The sequence below is a fragment of the Babylonia areolata genome, chromosome 6, assembly GCF_041734735.1.
Source record: "Babylonia areolata isolate BAREFJ2019XMU chromosome 6, ASM4173473v1, whole genome shotgun sequence".
NCBI classification, from domain to species: domain Eukaryota; kingdom Metazoa; phylum Mollusca; class Gastropoda; order Neogastropoda; family Buccinidae; genus Babylonia; species Babylonia areolata.
Window position 1 is genome coordinate 33158889 of NC_134881.1, and position 17500 is coordinate 33176388.

At 43.9% G+C, this 17500-nt stretch overlaps 1 protein-coding gene across 3 annotated transcripts in view; it reads right to left on the reverse strand.

The window, feature by feature from the left end:
* LOC143282957 (synaptotagmin-7-like) overlaps nt 1-17500 on the reverse strand; it is a 587353-nt gene that overhangs the window by 365283 nt on the left and 204570 nt on the right. For all 3 annotated transcript variants that reach the window (XM_076588882.1, XM_076588881.1, XM_076588884.1), the window contains one exon: nt 5297-5497. The gene's annotated coding sequence lies outside the window, so the exon portion shown is untranslated. The remainder of the gene's footprint in view (nt 1-5296; nt 5498-17500) is intronic.

Here is a 17500-nt window from a genome sequence, read left to right on the forward strand (position 1 = left end):
GGACCCGGGGGATTGGGGGGCGTGGGGGTCCTGACCTGTCCACAGACAGACTTCCACAATGATGGAATATCTGAGCCGTTCAAAAAGGAATCTGAGCAGGGGCTGGAACATCTTTTTAACGGGCTGCTGTAAAACCCAGGAAGGGGGGGCTACCACCCCCTAGCCCCTCCTCCTTCCGTCGCGCCATCCCCACCACCCTCGCTCACCCCCATCCGCACCACAGTCCAGTCCATCCGTCCCTAGGTGCTCAATCAGGTTTCTATGCAAGAGGTCGTCTGTGTGGATGACGATGGTTCCGCTTCCTTTGATGCTGATCAATCTGCTATGCTTAGGGATTCTTTTTTGGTGACGTTGATTCTGATGTGTTGTTGTTGTTGTTTGTGTTTTTTTCTCCAGACAGCAAACTCTACAACACTGAACGACAAGACTGCGGTGAGCAAAAAAAATGAGAAACGGAGGTGGTGAGGAGGGAGGAGATAGGCCGGACTTGAGGAGAGGTGGGAGAGAGAGAGAGAGAGAGAGAGAGAGAGAGAGAGAGGAGGAGGAGGAGGAGGAGATAGAACAGGTCAAGGAAGATCAGAACAACTTCACAGCTGTCACACACACCCTCTCGGCCCTCCACACACTCACGTGTACACACGCCTCAAGGACAGCAGAGAAAAAAACAAAAACAAAAAAAAACAAAAACAAAAAAACAACAGCAACAAGAACAGAGTCCAAGAATTAGCAACTGAAAAAAAAACCCAAAAAACAAAACAGGAAGTTGGACAGCTACAGGAAAAAGAGCTATGCCCGTCCAATAACAGACGTCTGCAGTAAACAAGTGGACCTTGAACTCAAAACTTGTGACCATCCCTCCCCGTCACCCCACCTTCACATCCCCTCAATTCCTTCCTCCTACTCTATCAAGTTTCACGACAAGTGTTTGTCTGAAGGCAATTAATAGTGGGTCGTTTGGAGTTACTTCATTCGTTTGAAGTTACTTTATTGATAGCGGTTGTTTAAAAATAATCATCTGGTATTGGGAAGCTTGTTAAAAACAAGGGAGGGAGGGAGGGAGGGAGTGGGGGGGGGGGGTAGGCATAGAAAAACAGGTCAAGGACAATCAGAACAAACCCCGCAGCTGTCATACACGCGCATCCTGCAACCCCGCTCCCCAGCCCCTCACCCTCTATCCTTCACATGCGCGTTGGGTTACGCTGCTATTCAGGCATCTGCTTAGCAGATGTGGTGTAGCGTATATGGATTTGTCCGAACAGCAGTGACGCCTCCTTGAGTAACTGAACTGAAACCTCACAAGTTCGCGTGCACACACAAACCTCAGTTTCAGTAGCTCAAGGAGGCATCACTGCGTTCGGACAAATCCATATACGCTACACCACATCTGCCAAGCAGATGCCTGACCAGCAGCGTAACCCAACGCGCTATGTCAGGCCTTGAGGGAAAAAAAAGGTGAATGAATAATAGATAAGCTTACATAAATAAATAAATGATAATTATGATATAAAAAAGTAGTAGTAATGATAATAATAATAAAATAATAATAATAATAATAATAATAAATAAATAAATAAGACAACAATGATGATAAATAAGCAAATAAATGTAAAACATGAAGACACACTTTCACACATACACCCACACATGCATAACAGATATGCACCAAACATGCAGTTTCACAGATATGAAAGCACAAACCTCAATGAGTGCGAAGTAAAAGGTCAGAGGCTCAGAAGGAAGTCAGTGAAAAACAAAACCTGAAGCTGGACAAGCGGCAGAAGACACACTCCAGTAAACGACTGAACCATTCATGCCGTCAGTATGTGGCGTAAAAGACCCTTGAACCCAAAAGACCACCCTGTCTCCCCCCCCCTGTAAATTTCGATCCAGTTTCACTACCAGTGCTAGGCTGAAGACAAAATGATAGCGGATCGTTAGAAGTTACTTCTTCTCCAATCCCGGCTTGTTTGAAGTAAATTGTCTATTTTGGTGAGCTTACCAAGTTTACCACGTTACTAAGGTTTCTTACCAAGTGACAGTCTACAAAACAGAATAACAGCAGCTCCTTTGAATGTAACTATCTCTTTTGGGAGAATCCTGGTTTTTCCCTCGGAGTTACAATCGATGTAGAGAGAAAGACACTAATGATCAACACACACACACACACACACACACAAGAATCAAGAATATTTAATCCTTTCACCCCTTTGAGGGCATGGAGGATATTACATAACAACAATAGTACTTTACACCAAAATTAAACATAAACAATTGAAATAACATAACTAACAGAAACGTAGAGAAGTTTCAGTTCAGTTACTCAAGGAGGCGTCACTGCTGTTCGGACAAATCCATATACGCTTCACACACACACACACACACACACACTTTAAATCGAAGCCGAGGAGAACGACTGGAATCCAAGATGCTGTAAATAAGAAACTGGAGGCTGAAGAAAAGGAGAGAACGGTGAAAGCCGATGCAAACACAGGGCACCTCCAGTGAAGAACTAACAGTCATGTTAATGAATAATATCGTGGAGTTGAGTTTAACATCCTACTGCCTAACGCCCCTAAAGTCAAAGTTTTTGTCAGGACCTGGATCTTGAGATGGGTGAAGGTTGCGTTAATCGATGGGGTGAGCGCTGGATAGTTGTACGGGTGGGAGATCCTCGGTTGATGATGTGAGGGTTTGCGACATTAAAAAGGCCTCTGATCTCCAATGAAACCCATCCCTTTTCTCTGCTCCCATCCTTTCCTCTGAAGAATTCGATCAGGTTCCACTGTTAGTTAGTATCTGAAGGCAAGATAATGGTGGTTCGTTTGAATATACTTCTCGTTTAATACAATGGTTTCAAGTTTTCTTCTTTTTTTTTCCTTTTTTTTGGGGGTGGGGTGGGGGTGGGGGTGGGGGTGGAGAGATTTTAGCGTTATCACTCAAAAGCATGAACACGAAAGGATGGGAGAGAGTCAACGCACGTGAGACAATGCGTGGACCACATTTATTTGCAGGTGTTTGTTTTTTTCTTTCTTTCTTTTTTCGTTCCCGAGGACAAAACAATCAATACAATTCGAGTTTATGTCTCAGGAGTATTGAGTACTTACTGGAGACCAGGATAATAAAACAAACAGGTGCAAACGAAATACACGAAAAGAATCACAGAGAGAGACAGAAAAAGAGAGAGAGAGACAGAGACAGACAGGTAAAATGAGACCGGACAAAATCAGTGAAACAACACACGCGCAGGCAAATATAAACCGCACAACACACACACACACACACACACACACACTTAAAACACGTCTGGAAGAACTCGCGTTTAAAAAAAGACCCAACAAACTTCAACCACAGAGAAGACAACTCCCAGTCAGAAGCAAGTCAAAGATCAAAGCAGTGGCTGCAATAAACCTGACGCCCCGACAGAGAGAGAGAGAGAGTGAGAGAGAGAGAGAGAGAGAGAGAGAGAGAGAGAGAGAGAGAGAGAACAGTTCCAGACCAGTCCATGAAGAAGCCGTCTTTGGTGACAGGATCACCCATCCATCCTGAGGTGTTCAGACAAGACACGAGTCTGGGACAGTGAACATCTTTTGAACGCCCAAAGTAATCCAAGACTTTTCCCACCCACCCAACACCCACCCCTCTTGTCCCACTCCTCACTCCATGACCCCTCTTCCCCTCTTCCCCATCTTTAGCCCCCCCCCCCCCATCCACCCAACCCCCTATCCTCTCTCACGTGTTCGATCAGATTTCTCACTACTTGAGGAGGTCGTCGGTGCCGGTGATGGCTTCTGGCTCCTGTGATGTTGTGCTGGTCAACTTGACAGTGACAATGAATAGGGGAGAGGCACCGCTTTGCAAGAAGACAGACGTTACGGGTAGAGGTGAGGGAGGAGGGGGGGGGGCCGTGGGGCGGAGGGGGATGGGGGAAGTGAGGGGAGGCGGGGGGTGGGGGGGGGGAGAGGACAAGGACAAAAGGGCAATGCCAGAGAAACAGAAAGACTGTGTGTGTGTAGTGGGGATGGTGGTGGAAAAAAAGGGGTGGGGGTGGGAGGAGGGGAGCGGAGGGGGGGCGGGTTGAACAGAAACAGAAAGGCAGACACAGAGTGGAACATAGGGAAAGTGAGAAAGAGAGAAAATGGCGATAGTTGAGGGGGGGGGGGGGGAGAAGGAGGAGGAGGAGGAGACACACACACACACACACAGAGGGGGGAGGGGGGGATCGAATGAGGGAAAAGGAATGCACACGTACTGGCCTAATTTCAAACTAACCTCGTAAGGAAAATGTATAAATAAGTCTACGGAATACAAAAAGGTGGGAAAATTGGAGAGGAGGGAGGGAGAGGGAGAGATAGAAAGAGAGAGAGAGGGGTGGGAACAGACAGACAGGAGCAGAGAGGTGCCGAAAACTGAGTGGGAGCATAGTTGAAACGAGGCAAGGGAAGAAACACGAGAGGCTAAATAAATCTTGATTTAGTTACCTTCGTTTTAAAAACAACAACAACATCAACACCAAAAACAACGCCAACAACAAGAACAAAACCCCCCACAAAAAACAACAACAAAAACCAAAAATAAACAGACCTCCCCTGAGGGCTAAAAAAAAGGGACCAAGAATTAATAAACCAATTAACCAAGAACTTTCACCAAAGCAAGAAGATAAAGTGCAGCCTCGCCCAGAAAACTGACCTCAGCACGCTATGGTCGACCAGACAGGATTTCCGCGCTGCACCCCAAGGCCTGAAACCCGTCTACGGTTCATTACCTTCCAGCCAGAAGAACCACTGTCCCTTGCTCGGTCAACTGTTTCAAATAGGAGGGGGTTAGGGGGCAGGGGTTGGTGTGTGAGGTAGGGTTGGGGTGGGGTTGAGGGGTTGAGGTGGTAGACTGATGGAACTGAGGCCTTTGGAGCTGATCCTGTATCAGTGGCTGGAAACTGCCTGGCACACACCTCTCTGAGAATGTCGCCAATCAATCACTGTCATCGAACCGTACAGAAAATACGTGGGAAACCAACCAACCATCCATGAAAACTACAGACATTTAAAACCAGAGTAATACAAAGAACGTGTCTGGGAGACTACTGCAAATACAGAACGCGTTCGAGTACTTATGAAACAAGCATCATGTGGCCACGTCCAACAGAAACAATGTATGCGTATTGGAACTGCCTGTGAAACAAACAAACAAAAAAACCCCAAAACCCCAAACATCAACAAAAAAACAGCTACAAAACAACAACAACAACAACAAAACAACAAACAAAACACAAAAACAAAACAAAACTAGGAAAACTGACCTCAGCACACGGCGATCGACCAGCCGCCGGGATTTCCGTGCTGCACCCCAAGGGCTGCGACCGTCCTTTGACTCAGTAACTCCCAGCCAGCAGAACCACGGTGCGTTGTTCGATCATCTGTGTCCGGTGGCAGAGGAGGGGTGCCGTGGGCAGTGAGGTGGCAGACTGGTAGAACTGGAACTGGCTCCACTGAAGCTGATCCTGTATGATTGGAAATCGCCATGCATATCAATGACAAGGTCGCCTCTGAAAACAATGCGTACTGAACGCACATCACACGTGTCTATGAAACTATCGACTTTCAGTCACAACAACTGAACTTTGCTATAGAAAATGAGTTTGCATGGATCCATGGATAGTCAATCACAACTACTAAACTTTGCTTCAGGAAATGAAAGAGAAATAACTGTGTATGAAACCATCAACATCCATTCACAACTCCTGAACTTAATTTACTGAAATTAAGATGGGCTTACTCAAAGTGTCTGGGAACTGAGAAGAAAAGCACTACTGCTTAATAACTACTGCTGCAAATTCAGACAAGAATCTCGGTACCGTCTATGATACCAGCTTCACTGAAACACTGCTATTCGAAGTGGGAAAAAAAAAAACACACACAAAAAAACACGAGCTAGTTTACATTTAGTCTCTGGTAATTTTCCATGGAACCACCGCTGTGCCATTAATCAACATTACTTTTAAAAAAAGCAGTCATCGTGTGAAAAAGGTCAATGAAATAAAATCAGGATATTAAAACTTGACAGAAATGCAGTATCTGTTAAAACGATATATTCTTTAACTGTCTTATCCTAAAAAAAAAGTTTGACCCAGTTAAGAATTGACCTCAGCGCGCGATGATCGACGAGACAGAATTTATGTGATGTATCCTAAGGGCTGGGAAACTTTTAGGGCTCATTAATGCTCATCCAGTAGAACCAGACTCTTGGTCAATCAGTTGAACCGGGTAGGCGGGGGAGGGGGTGGGGGGATAGGGGAGGGGGGGGGGGTAGAAGACAAGGGATGGTAACTACAAGAACTGAGATCTGGCTCCTTTAAGGTCGATCATGTGTAGTTGAAAATCGCCATGCAACTCTTTTGACACAATCACCATACTTATCTGCATATATACTGCACGTACCTCCAGGGAATGTCTGGGGATTACTCGTCTCTAAAGCCATGAACATTTCATCATTACTACGGAACTTTACCACTGAACTTAAGGTCACTGAAATAAAGTAACATTCTGTGAACATCACAACTGTAAAAAACAACAACAACAAACAAACAAAACCAAACCGCAGAGTGCCTGGGAACCGCCATGAAACCACCAATACCACTGAACTCGATAATGGCGCCGTCTTTAAAACCTACGTCAAGCACAAAGCATCAAGAAACCAACCATCGGGGAAACTACTATCATTGCTCTTCCTACTGAACTACAGTCGACTTCTGGAAAGTGTTCTGGATACCCGTCCATGAAACTGTAACTACTTACCCTCTGCTACTGAACCTGCAGAAAGTGTCTGGGAGAACTGTCTATGGAACCAACATCACCAACTGGACATACAATGCATATGTGGAGTGATGGCCTCGAGGTAACGCGTCCGCCTTGGAAGCGAGAGAATCTGAGCGCGCTGGTTCGAATCACGGCTCTGCCGCCGATATTCCACCCACCCCCCTCCACTAGACCTTGAGTGGTGGTCTGGACGCTAGTCATTCGGATGAGACGATAAACCGAGGTCCCGTGTGCAGCATGCACTTAGCGCACGTATGAGAACCCACGGCAACAAAAGGGTAGTTCCTGGCAAAATTCTGTAGGAAAATGCACTTCGATAGGAAAAAAACAAATAAAGCTGCAGTGTAGCGACGCGCTTTCCCTGGGAAGAGCAGCCCGAATTTCACACGGAGAAATCTGTTGTAATAAAAAGAAATACAAATACAAATATCCATTGTCCATGAGATCATCAGCACTTACGGATTACTACTGAAAACAGAGAACGTGTCTGGACAGAAAAGTAAATCAAAGTTTTTTAAAGCCTGAAAAACAAACAATATCACCTTCCCTCGAAAAATTGCAGACCAAGAAGCACAAGACCCCCCAAAACGGTACCCGGTCCAGAAAACCGACCTCAACACCACAATGATGATGGTGGACCAGCCAGGATATTCCAAGGATCTGAACCCCAGGGCCTGAGACCTTCCTTCCGTTCATTATCCATTAGCCAGCAAAACCACTGTCTCTTGCTCAGTCAGCTGTCTCAAATGGGAAGGGGGTGGGGGTGGGGAAGAAGAGGGGAGGGATGGGGAAGAGAGCGAGACAGAAGACTTGAGGGAACCATAGTCACATTTCTTTGAAGTCCCTTCCTGCCTGATTGGATAAATGCACAATACTGAGACGCATTTACTGAGAGTTTTACTGAGATCAGGCATTTACTGAGATTTGTCTCTGCACAAGATTCAGCGCTATATAAATACCATTATTATTATTATTATTGTTATTATTATCATTATTATTATTTTCATTATTATATAAATACCATTATTATTATTAGTTCAGGGAAATGGCCGAGAACCGACACCGTCTTTGCAGCCAACGACATTTAACCATTATCACTATTACTCTAATACTGAAATAAAAAGACTTACAGAGATTGTCCGGAAACCTTCTATGAAACGGCTAGTGCGTGATTGCTAAAAGTGGAAATAGATGACATAAAAAAACCCAACAAATCTCGCCCATTCAAAATATGATCTCTTTTAAAAAATGACTAAGCCAAAGCTGCTGTGGTTTACACTGAGTGTGAAGGCTTTTACCTATTTACATCAGCCCGATGCGTCATTTTGTTGGTAAAAGCAGGAAGACTTGGTGACCGTTATCCTGTTTGTTTGCGCATTCCTTTTGTGCTTTTAAATGAATACTTCCTTCCTCATGAAAATAATATTTAACGACAACACAACAGGACGCAAATGACCACATTCTTCATATCTATCGTCCTTATCAACCAAAGACGTCACACACACACACACACACACACACACACAAATATATATATATATATATATATATATATATATATATTCTTATTTCCTAGCAAGCGTTTAAATCAACATCAGCTTCAGCAGAAAGTTTACGGATTTAATGTGGATCGTTTAAAAAAAATGCATTGATGGATATAGTCGACGAAGGCCGCTTGATTTTATTCACAAAATTCTTTGTGTGAAAATCTCATCACCAAACGCATAATGATCACGAACGACCATCTAAACATGCAACAGTTCTTGCTTCGCGTTGAAGAATTCACCACTGTTAAAGCGTCTGCTATTGATTTTTAGAACATGATAATATCGCGAGAATACTCACGACTTACGTATTCTCGATGGAAACATCAGAGGCAAATATCAGCGATCGCTTTGAGAGCAAAACTAGTATCGTTTATTTTCTCTTGGGTGTTTTCACCGATTCCGTTTATGGGTAGCTATTTTTCTGGTTACCGTGCTTAAGATCAAACACACGCACGCACACACACACACACACACATACACTCACACACTCTCTCTCTCACACACACACACATAACACACGCGCGCGCGCGCACGCACACACTCAAACAGAGAGAGAGAGAGAGAGAGAGAGAGAGAGAGCGGAAGGGTAAAGATAGAGAGAGGCCTTTTCGGTTTTTTTTTTATTTTGTTTTTTTTTTATACAAACCGAATGCTCTCGTAATCAAATGCTTCGAAAAAAAAATCCACAAAATTAATATGTGAGTGGGCTAATCATCCTCAATCGTGTTATTCCGATGAAAGAATATAACTTGTTTTATTGGACAATGCATTCACTCATATTCTTTTTACCGTCGAAACCATAAGAGGCGGAAAATGATTATATCCAGCCAGCCGTATTCTGTTTTAAATAGTTGCAATAACACAATCCCTGAAAATCTTGCTCTTTTATACACGTTTATTTCTTCTTCTTTTTTAATTTCTGTAACTTTCTGGTTTTACGGGTGTGCCTTGCTACGCTTTAATGTAGTGTTGTTTAAAAAAAACACACACACACACAAAAAACAACAAGAGAGGCAAGGCCTTCAAGACTCACCTGTGATAAATTAAGTCCCCTAGCATTAATTACAGAGTAATTTCCATTTTTTATTATCTGCACCAAAACGTTTGCAAAATAAATAAAAATTCCATGCTTAGCAAAAGAAGTTCCTGTTTGAACAAAAAATGATAATAATGACTCCTCTTGTTGTTGTGTCAGAATAAGAGGTCAAAGTGCCAAGTTTAGAGAATACAAAAATATGAACATAACAGTAAATGCAGTTCGCATATAATTAGGCTTTTTTATTTTTTTGTGCCCATCCCATAGGTGCAATATTGTTTTAAACAAGATGACTGGAAAGAACTGAAGTTTTCCTATTTTTATGCCAAATTTGGTGTCAACTGACAAAGTTTTTGCAGAGAAAATGTCAATGTTGAAGTTTACCACGGACACACAGACACACGGACACACACACACACAACCGAACACCGGGTTAAAACAAAGACTCACTTTGTTTACACAAGTGAGTCTCAAAAATCATAAAACCGAAAGCGATATCATTACGTGTCTTCCTATCACAAATCAGCCCCTTCCTATCTGTGTGGCTGCCTTCACCTCTACACTCCATCTCGCTCTCTACGATCGGCTTCGGATCCGCTCTGTTTACGCATACTCAGATTCAAACACTCGACTGTTGGCCGCCGTCCTTTCTCTGTCTCTGGACCTTGCAATTGGAATGAACTTCCTCTTTCTCTTCGTCAGGTCTCGGCACACCCAGCTCTTTCAAGTGTGGTCTTAAAACCCACCTCTTCCCAAAAATAGACTCCCCTCCCTGCGTCTTCCTTGTCTTTAGGTTGTTTTGTTGTTTTTTTCGTTTTTTTCTTTCTTCCAGTTTTAGAGTTACGCATGCGTGTGAATGACTGGTGCGAAAGCGCTTTGATTTGTCTCTGCACAAGATTCAGCGCTATATAAATATAATAATAATTATTATTATTATCATTCGGGTTAGAACTATCTTTAGCATTCTATAAAGAAGAAAAGAAATACAATCATACACACAGAGTGAGAGTGAGCGGAGCCTGAGAGACAGACGGGCAGAAGCAGAGAGACAGAGAGAGACAAAGAGAGAGAGACGAAGAGAAAGAGAGACGAAGAGAGAGAGAGAGGGAGAGAGAGTGACATAGAGAGAGAGGGAGAGAGAGAGACACACAGAGACAGAGGGAGAGAGAGAGGGGGGAGAGAGAGTGGGAGAGAGAGGGAGAGAGAAAGACAGACAGAGAGAGAGAGAGAGAGATAGATAGAGAGAGAGAGAGAGTTATGTCAAGGAAAGACAGTGAATTCAGAGCTCAAAATAAATATTATTTCTCAAGGATAAGGATAAGGTACGGCTAATGTCATTGTCAATCGACATCGAATACACAGAGTGCACAAACACACAATAGGAAAAACAAAGAAAAAAGAAACCAAACAAAAAGCAAAAACAACAACAAAAAAGCCAAAAAACACAAAAAAAGAAGAAGAAAACAAATGAATATGCATGCTGATGGCGCACACACACACACACACACATACATACAAGCGCGCGCGCGCGCAAAGGTGGACGGAAGAGGGGAAGGAAGAAACAGAGTGAGAAACAGATCATACTACAGCAAGCAATACACAACCGCAAGAAAGAGAAAGTGTGTGTGTGTGTGTGTGTGTGTGTGTGTGTGTGTGTGTGAGCGAAAGAGAGAGAGAGAGAGGGAGGGAGGGAGAGAGAGAGAGAGAGGGAGAGAGAGAGGGAGGGAGAGAGAGAGAGAGGGAGAGAGAGATTGTTATTCTACGAAAGCCCATTTCTCATTGTGAAAGAATATGCAAAAATTACAGCTTCAGTGCTAACGATATCAATGCATCTGTATATTCCTATCATTCCGTGGACCGTGACACAGCGGTTTCACTTATCGCCATAACCTGGGGCATAAATAAAATTTATGTACATGAACTGTTTCTGGCAGCCTTTGTGGAAACCATTTTGGCCTCCTTCATGTATCTAGGGCAATGTTTGCTGGTTGAACGGGGTTCTAACATGCGAGCGAAAGAGGGGAGGGGGGGGGGGGCAGAGCGAGAGAGAGAGACGGAGAGAGACAGAGACAGACAGGCAGGCAGAGAGAAACAGTGAGAGGGAGGGAGGCAGAAATAGACAGAGAGAGAGACTGAGATAGAAAGAGAGAAAGACAGTCGCAGGAAGCCCAGTAACTGGCATTTTGAAAAGAAAACTGACGACCTTTTTCACAGCTCTCAGAAGTGTCGCCCTTGCGCTTCGCGCTACGTCACGTGAGAGAGAGACAGACAGACAGACAGACAGTAGGAGAGAGGGAGAGACAGACAGACAGACAGAAAGACATACACACACACACGCACACACACACAGAAGGAGAGAGGAAGGGATGGAGAAAGAGACAGACAGACAGACAGACAGACAGACACACACACACACTCTCTCTCTCTCTCAGAGATAGATAGATAGACAGACAGACAGAAGGAGAGAGGGAGGGATGGAGGAAGAGACCGACCGACAGACAGAGACCGACCGACAGACAGACAGACACACACACACACAGACCGATAGAGGGAGACAGAGAGAAAGACAGACAGAGACAGAGACAGAGAGACAGACACACACATCACACACAGAAAGAGAGAGAGACAGAGAGAGAGAGAGAGGGAGAAAGAGAGAGGTGGGGGGGGGGGGAGAAGAAACTTGTGCATTATTGATGACGATGTCCCAACTGCCCACACCTCACAGCGAGACGTGTCACCTCTCTGCCCCAAAACACACACCCTCCCCCCAGGCCCACTGCCAGTGTATCGGAGGCTAAAGGCGCTGACAGACATCCGATTCAACCGTTCGACTCGACTCTCATACTGCAATAATCTCGTCCACGTGAAACATTGTACCACTGTGTGCAAGAGCACAGGTGTAATTGTTTAAATGCATCGTTGTTGCTTAAAGTGTTGATTAAACATAACGTATCGTGATAATTAAAGGCGTTTTTATATTTTTCTGGTACCCTCAATAAGTAATGAAGTTACCTTGCTTTAATCGAAGGTTCCCTTGCCTTTGAGCTGCCTTGCCTTGCCACTCAAAACAGCGTGTATTGTTGAGATGACAACAGATTATTTTGAGCCATGTCACCTGAACGATAGAACCCAGTCAGATGAAGGAAAAGTGGAAGAATCGTTAAATATCAGAGTGGGAAAAAAAGACCTTCATAATGCAATCACGTCCATACCAGATTTGTATAATTCTACAAAAAAAGTTGTAAACATTTATCACCTATTTTATGTTTTCTTTCTTTCACTTGTGTTGAAGATCTTCATTTTTCATTTTAATTTTTTCTAACTGAATGTTACCACCACCAAAAATGTCCCGTTCCACACAATCATATCGTTACAGCAGAATGACAACTTACATTGCGTATTTCTATTTGTTAGATATTACATTTTCGATTCGGGGAACATTCGCCGACCCGACCCTAAAACGAGAATTCTCTGGCTGGAAATTTTGTTATTCGCGTATGCAGAATATAGCATGGGATACCTCGAACTGCCATAGCAAAAAGCAACAAACCCTGTGGTTTTTAAATCATGAGGCTGCAGGGAGGGACACGCGATCGGACTGAAGGAAGATTCGTACGGCCAGACTCTACCGTACGGTTGGAACGCCTGTTGTAAAAGGGCCTTTATCTAACAAATCTCCAGAGGTAAAATGAGCGTCCACAACTCCAGAGATTTGGGATTTTCCTCTTCGGTGCCTTCGTGTGTGTGTGTGTGTGTGTGTGTGTGTGTGTGTGCGTGCGTGCGTGTATGTAAGTACGCGCGTGACAGAGACAGACACAGACAAAGAGAGAGAGTATGCAAGCAAAACTGTTTGTCATACTTGCTAAGCGTTTGTAACCATTTTTGTCTTTCAATACAAAGATTTGCTCAACAGACACTTCCTCGCAAACAGCCAAAGAGACAGAGACAGAGAGAGAGAGAGAGAAGCAGACACACCCAGACACATATATACAAGAACATGCATATGAATTCAATCACATACGCACATATCCGCAAGAGTTCACGGACCCTCACACACAAACACTCACACAAATACACACCCATACGCACAAACACACACACACACACACGAGAGCATATGAACAAGTTACACAAACGCACGCACACACACACACACACACACACACACACACGAGAGCATATTTACACGTTATAATGCCTACCAGAGTCGCTAAATTTCAATGAGGGGAATAATTATTTCAGGAGAACTTGGGAAAATCGATGCTGACTGTATACACAGACCCCTCCACACACACACACACACACACACACACACACACACACACGAGACAGACGGTGTGGTCATCCCAGACAAGCAATTCATTGTCACAGCATACTGATCGATGTTCTCGTCTCTGGAGTGTGTGTGTGTGTGTGTGTGTGTGTGTGTGTGTGTGTGTGTGTGTGTGTGTGTGTGTGTGTGTGCGCGCGCGCGCGTGTGTGTGTGTGAGTGTGTGTATGTAAGAGAGAGAAAGAGAGAGAGAGAGGATGTGTGTGTGTGTGTGTGTGTAAGAGAGAAAAAGAGAGAGAGAATGTGTGTGTGTGTGTGTGTGTGTGTGTGTGTGTGTGTGTGTGTGTGTGTGTGTGTGTGTGTGTGTGTGTGTCGTTCCACGTATGTTTGTTTGTGTATCGTTGCGCGCGCGCAGTGCGCATGTGTGAGCAAACATCTGCTTGTGCGCATGAATGAAAAAACAAAAACAACAACAAAACAACCACCAAAAACCAACCACGTTTAGAATGATGGGGTTAGAAGAGAGCATTCATTCCGCTTCAAAAGCAAATACCACAGAAGCTTCTTATGCTCGCTGTTGTGTCTCTTGTCTCTGTCTCTCCAATTCACCCTCTTTTCTGTCATCTGTCTCCCTTCTCCATTGGAATATCTCTGTGTCCCTTTCCCTTTCAGTCTGTCTGTGCTCTCTCGTTCTGTCTCTGTGTTCTGTGTGTGTTCTGTGTGTGTGTGTGTGTGTGTGTGTGTGTGTGTGTGTGTGTGTGTGTGTGTGCGTGCGTGCTTCATCATATTCCTTCTGCAGGACTTTTTTTCCTTCTTCTTCTTTCTCCCTTTTCCATTAAATATATGTGTGCTGTTGTAACTGATGTTGATTTGCAAGGACAGACTGGTAGAATGGGCCATGCCTAAAATCTTAATCCCTGAATAAAAAAACAAACAAAAACGTTTTGAGTTCTGAATTCTGTCCCTGCTCCCTTTCTCCTGTCTCCCTGTTTTGATGATGATGATGATGATGATGATGATGACATGGATACTTATACAGTACCTATCCTCGGTCACAGACCGAGCTCTACAAGCTTTAAAAACACGGGGGTCTTTTGCACACAAGGCTGCGCTCCCTGCCTGGGTAAGCCGATTGAGAGCCATGAATTTTATTTATGCCTCAGATTATGGCGATAAGTGAAACCGCTGTGTCACGGTCCACGGAATGATAGGAATATACAGATGCATTGATATCGTTAGCACTGAAGCTGTGATATGTGCATATTCCTTCACAATGAGAAATGGGCTTTCGTAGAATAACAATCTCTCTCTCTCTCTCTCTTTATTGAGAGCTCGTCATTCGTTTCCTGTGCCATGCTAATCTGTCACGTTTCAATCACGCACGCTGACACACGCACGCTCACACAGACATGTGACTTTGTATGTGCATTACTGTTTAATTACCCTGCCATGTAGGCAGCCATACTCCGTTTTCGGGGGTGTGCGTGCTGGGTATGACTAGCTTGCATAACCCACTGAACGCTAACATGGATTACAGGATCTATTAACGTGCGTATTCGATCTCCTGCGTGCGTATATACACACGGGTGTCTCTCTTCCTCTTGCGCTACATCCCTCTACTTTTCTCACGTGCCCTCAGTTATTTCCCTAGGTTCCCGTGCCTCTGTCTTTTTCCCTGCGTCTCCTTCTCACACCCCGTCCACCATTACGCCTCATCTCTCTCTCTCTCTCTCTCTCTCCCTCTCTCAAATGTTTGTTTTTTATGCATTAAGACTGAGAGAAGAGCACTCTCAGCCCTAAACAGACATATCAGCCCTGTGCTTTTCATTTAGTTTACTTGTTCTCAGTGAGCTCACTGTGTATTAAGTGGATTGTTTTCGTTCTTCCTATTTTATTTTAGTTAAGCTGTGTGTGCAACACGTGCACCCAAAATGTATACAGGTCGGTGACCTTACATTAAAATTCTTGCGTTCTTCTCTCCCTCTCTCTCTTCCGGTAAACGAGAAAACAGCCACCTCAAAATACAAAAGAAAAAAACAACACACACACACACACAAACAAACAAACAAACGCCCCCCCCCCCCAAAAAAAAAACCAAAAAAAAACCACCAAAAAACAAACACAAAAAAACCCCCAGCAAATCAACAACAACAACAAAAAAACAAACAAACAACCCGCAATGCATTATATTGTGAATTTTTATCAGTTGTGCCTTTCTCGGTCTACAGTTTATTGTTCATTTACTGATGTGCATTGGTATCAGTATGACTTTAGTGTTGTCATTTATTTGTTCGCTGTTCCATTCTTCATGAGGGGGTCATGGCCTTTTTTTTCATCGAATGAATTATCCGTGTCGGTATCTCTCTCTCTCTCTAAATTAATGTCAGGTCTGGAGCCAGTTGCATTGCTCGGACGGAAGAGCCTAGCATGGTCGTAACCCGCTACTAACTGTGTGTAGTATGGAACTGACCAACGGTGTAGTTCGGTCAACGTAGGCATTCAGTCACGTGTAACTATCAAAAAGTTAGAACCAAGCAATGCAACTGGCACCTGGTTCTGTATTGTGGTCCATGGCCAAAGTTCATTAAAACATTTTACCTCTCTCTCTCTCTTTCTCTCCCTCTCTCTCTCTATTCCGGCAGAAGAAATAAATTTTGGCCAGTGCGCAAAAAACAAATCTTATTAAGCGTTTGAAATAATTCATCCCTTGATTTATTTGCTCTCTCGAGTGCCACAATTCTCCCCCCCCTCTCTCTATCCCTCCCTCCTCTCCCTTATTTCTTTTTTTTCTTTTTTTTAAGCCTTCCTTTCACTTGAGAGACGTGTGAAATATGGATCAACAGAAATGTCAATACCATCGAAACACCTCCCTCTCCTACCCAACCCTAGCAGCTTTCAATTTCAGCTATCGAACTCTATTTCGACCCTTTTTTCCCCCTTTATGATAATGATGATGATGATTATGCCGATGATGGTGATCATGATCAATATCATCATCGTTGCCTTCAGCCCAGCCGACCATACAGGACTATATCTGGTTTCCAAGCACTGTCAATAGTTTTTTCATCACATCATCATTATAATCATCATTGCCATCATCATCATCATCGTTGCCCATAGCCCAACCGACCATACAGGACCACATCATCATCATCGTCAACATCATCATCATCGTCGCCTATAGCCCAACCAATCATACAGGACACCTGTCTGAAAGCACTGGTGATATTTTCAGCATCATCATTATCATCATCATCATCGGCAATATCAACATCATCTTTGCCCATCGCCCAACCGACAATACAGGACAACATCAGACTGAAAGTACTGTCAATATCATCATCATCATCATCATCACCATTGTTGCCTTTAGCCCAACCGACCAAACAGGACCATATCAGGCTGAAAGCACTGTCAATATCATCATCATCACCATCGATGCCTTTAGCCCAACCGACCAAACAGGACCATATCAGGCTGAAAGCACTGTCAATATCATCATCATCATCATCGTTGCCTTTAGCCGAACCGATCATACAGGACCATATATAGCTTCCAAGTACTGTCAGTAAGTTTTTCATCGCATCATCATCATAAGCATCATCATCGACATTGTTGCCTTCAGCCCTACCGACCATACAGGACCACATCAGTCTGAAAACACTGTCAATATTATCAGCATCATCATCGTCAACAACATCATCATCATCATCATCATTTTCAACATCATCATCATCATCGTTGCCCATAGCCCAAACCGACCATACAGGACCACATCAGGCTGAAAGCACTGTCAATATTTTCATCATCATTTTCAACATCATCATCATCATCA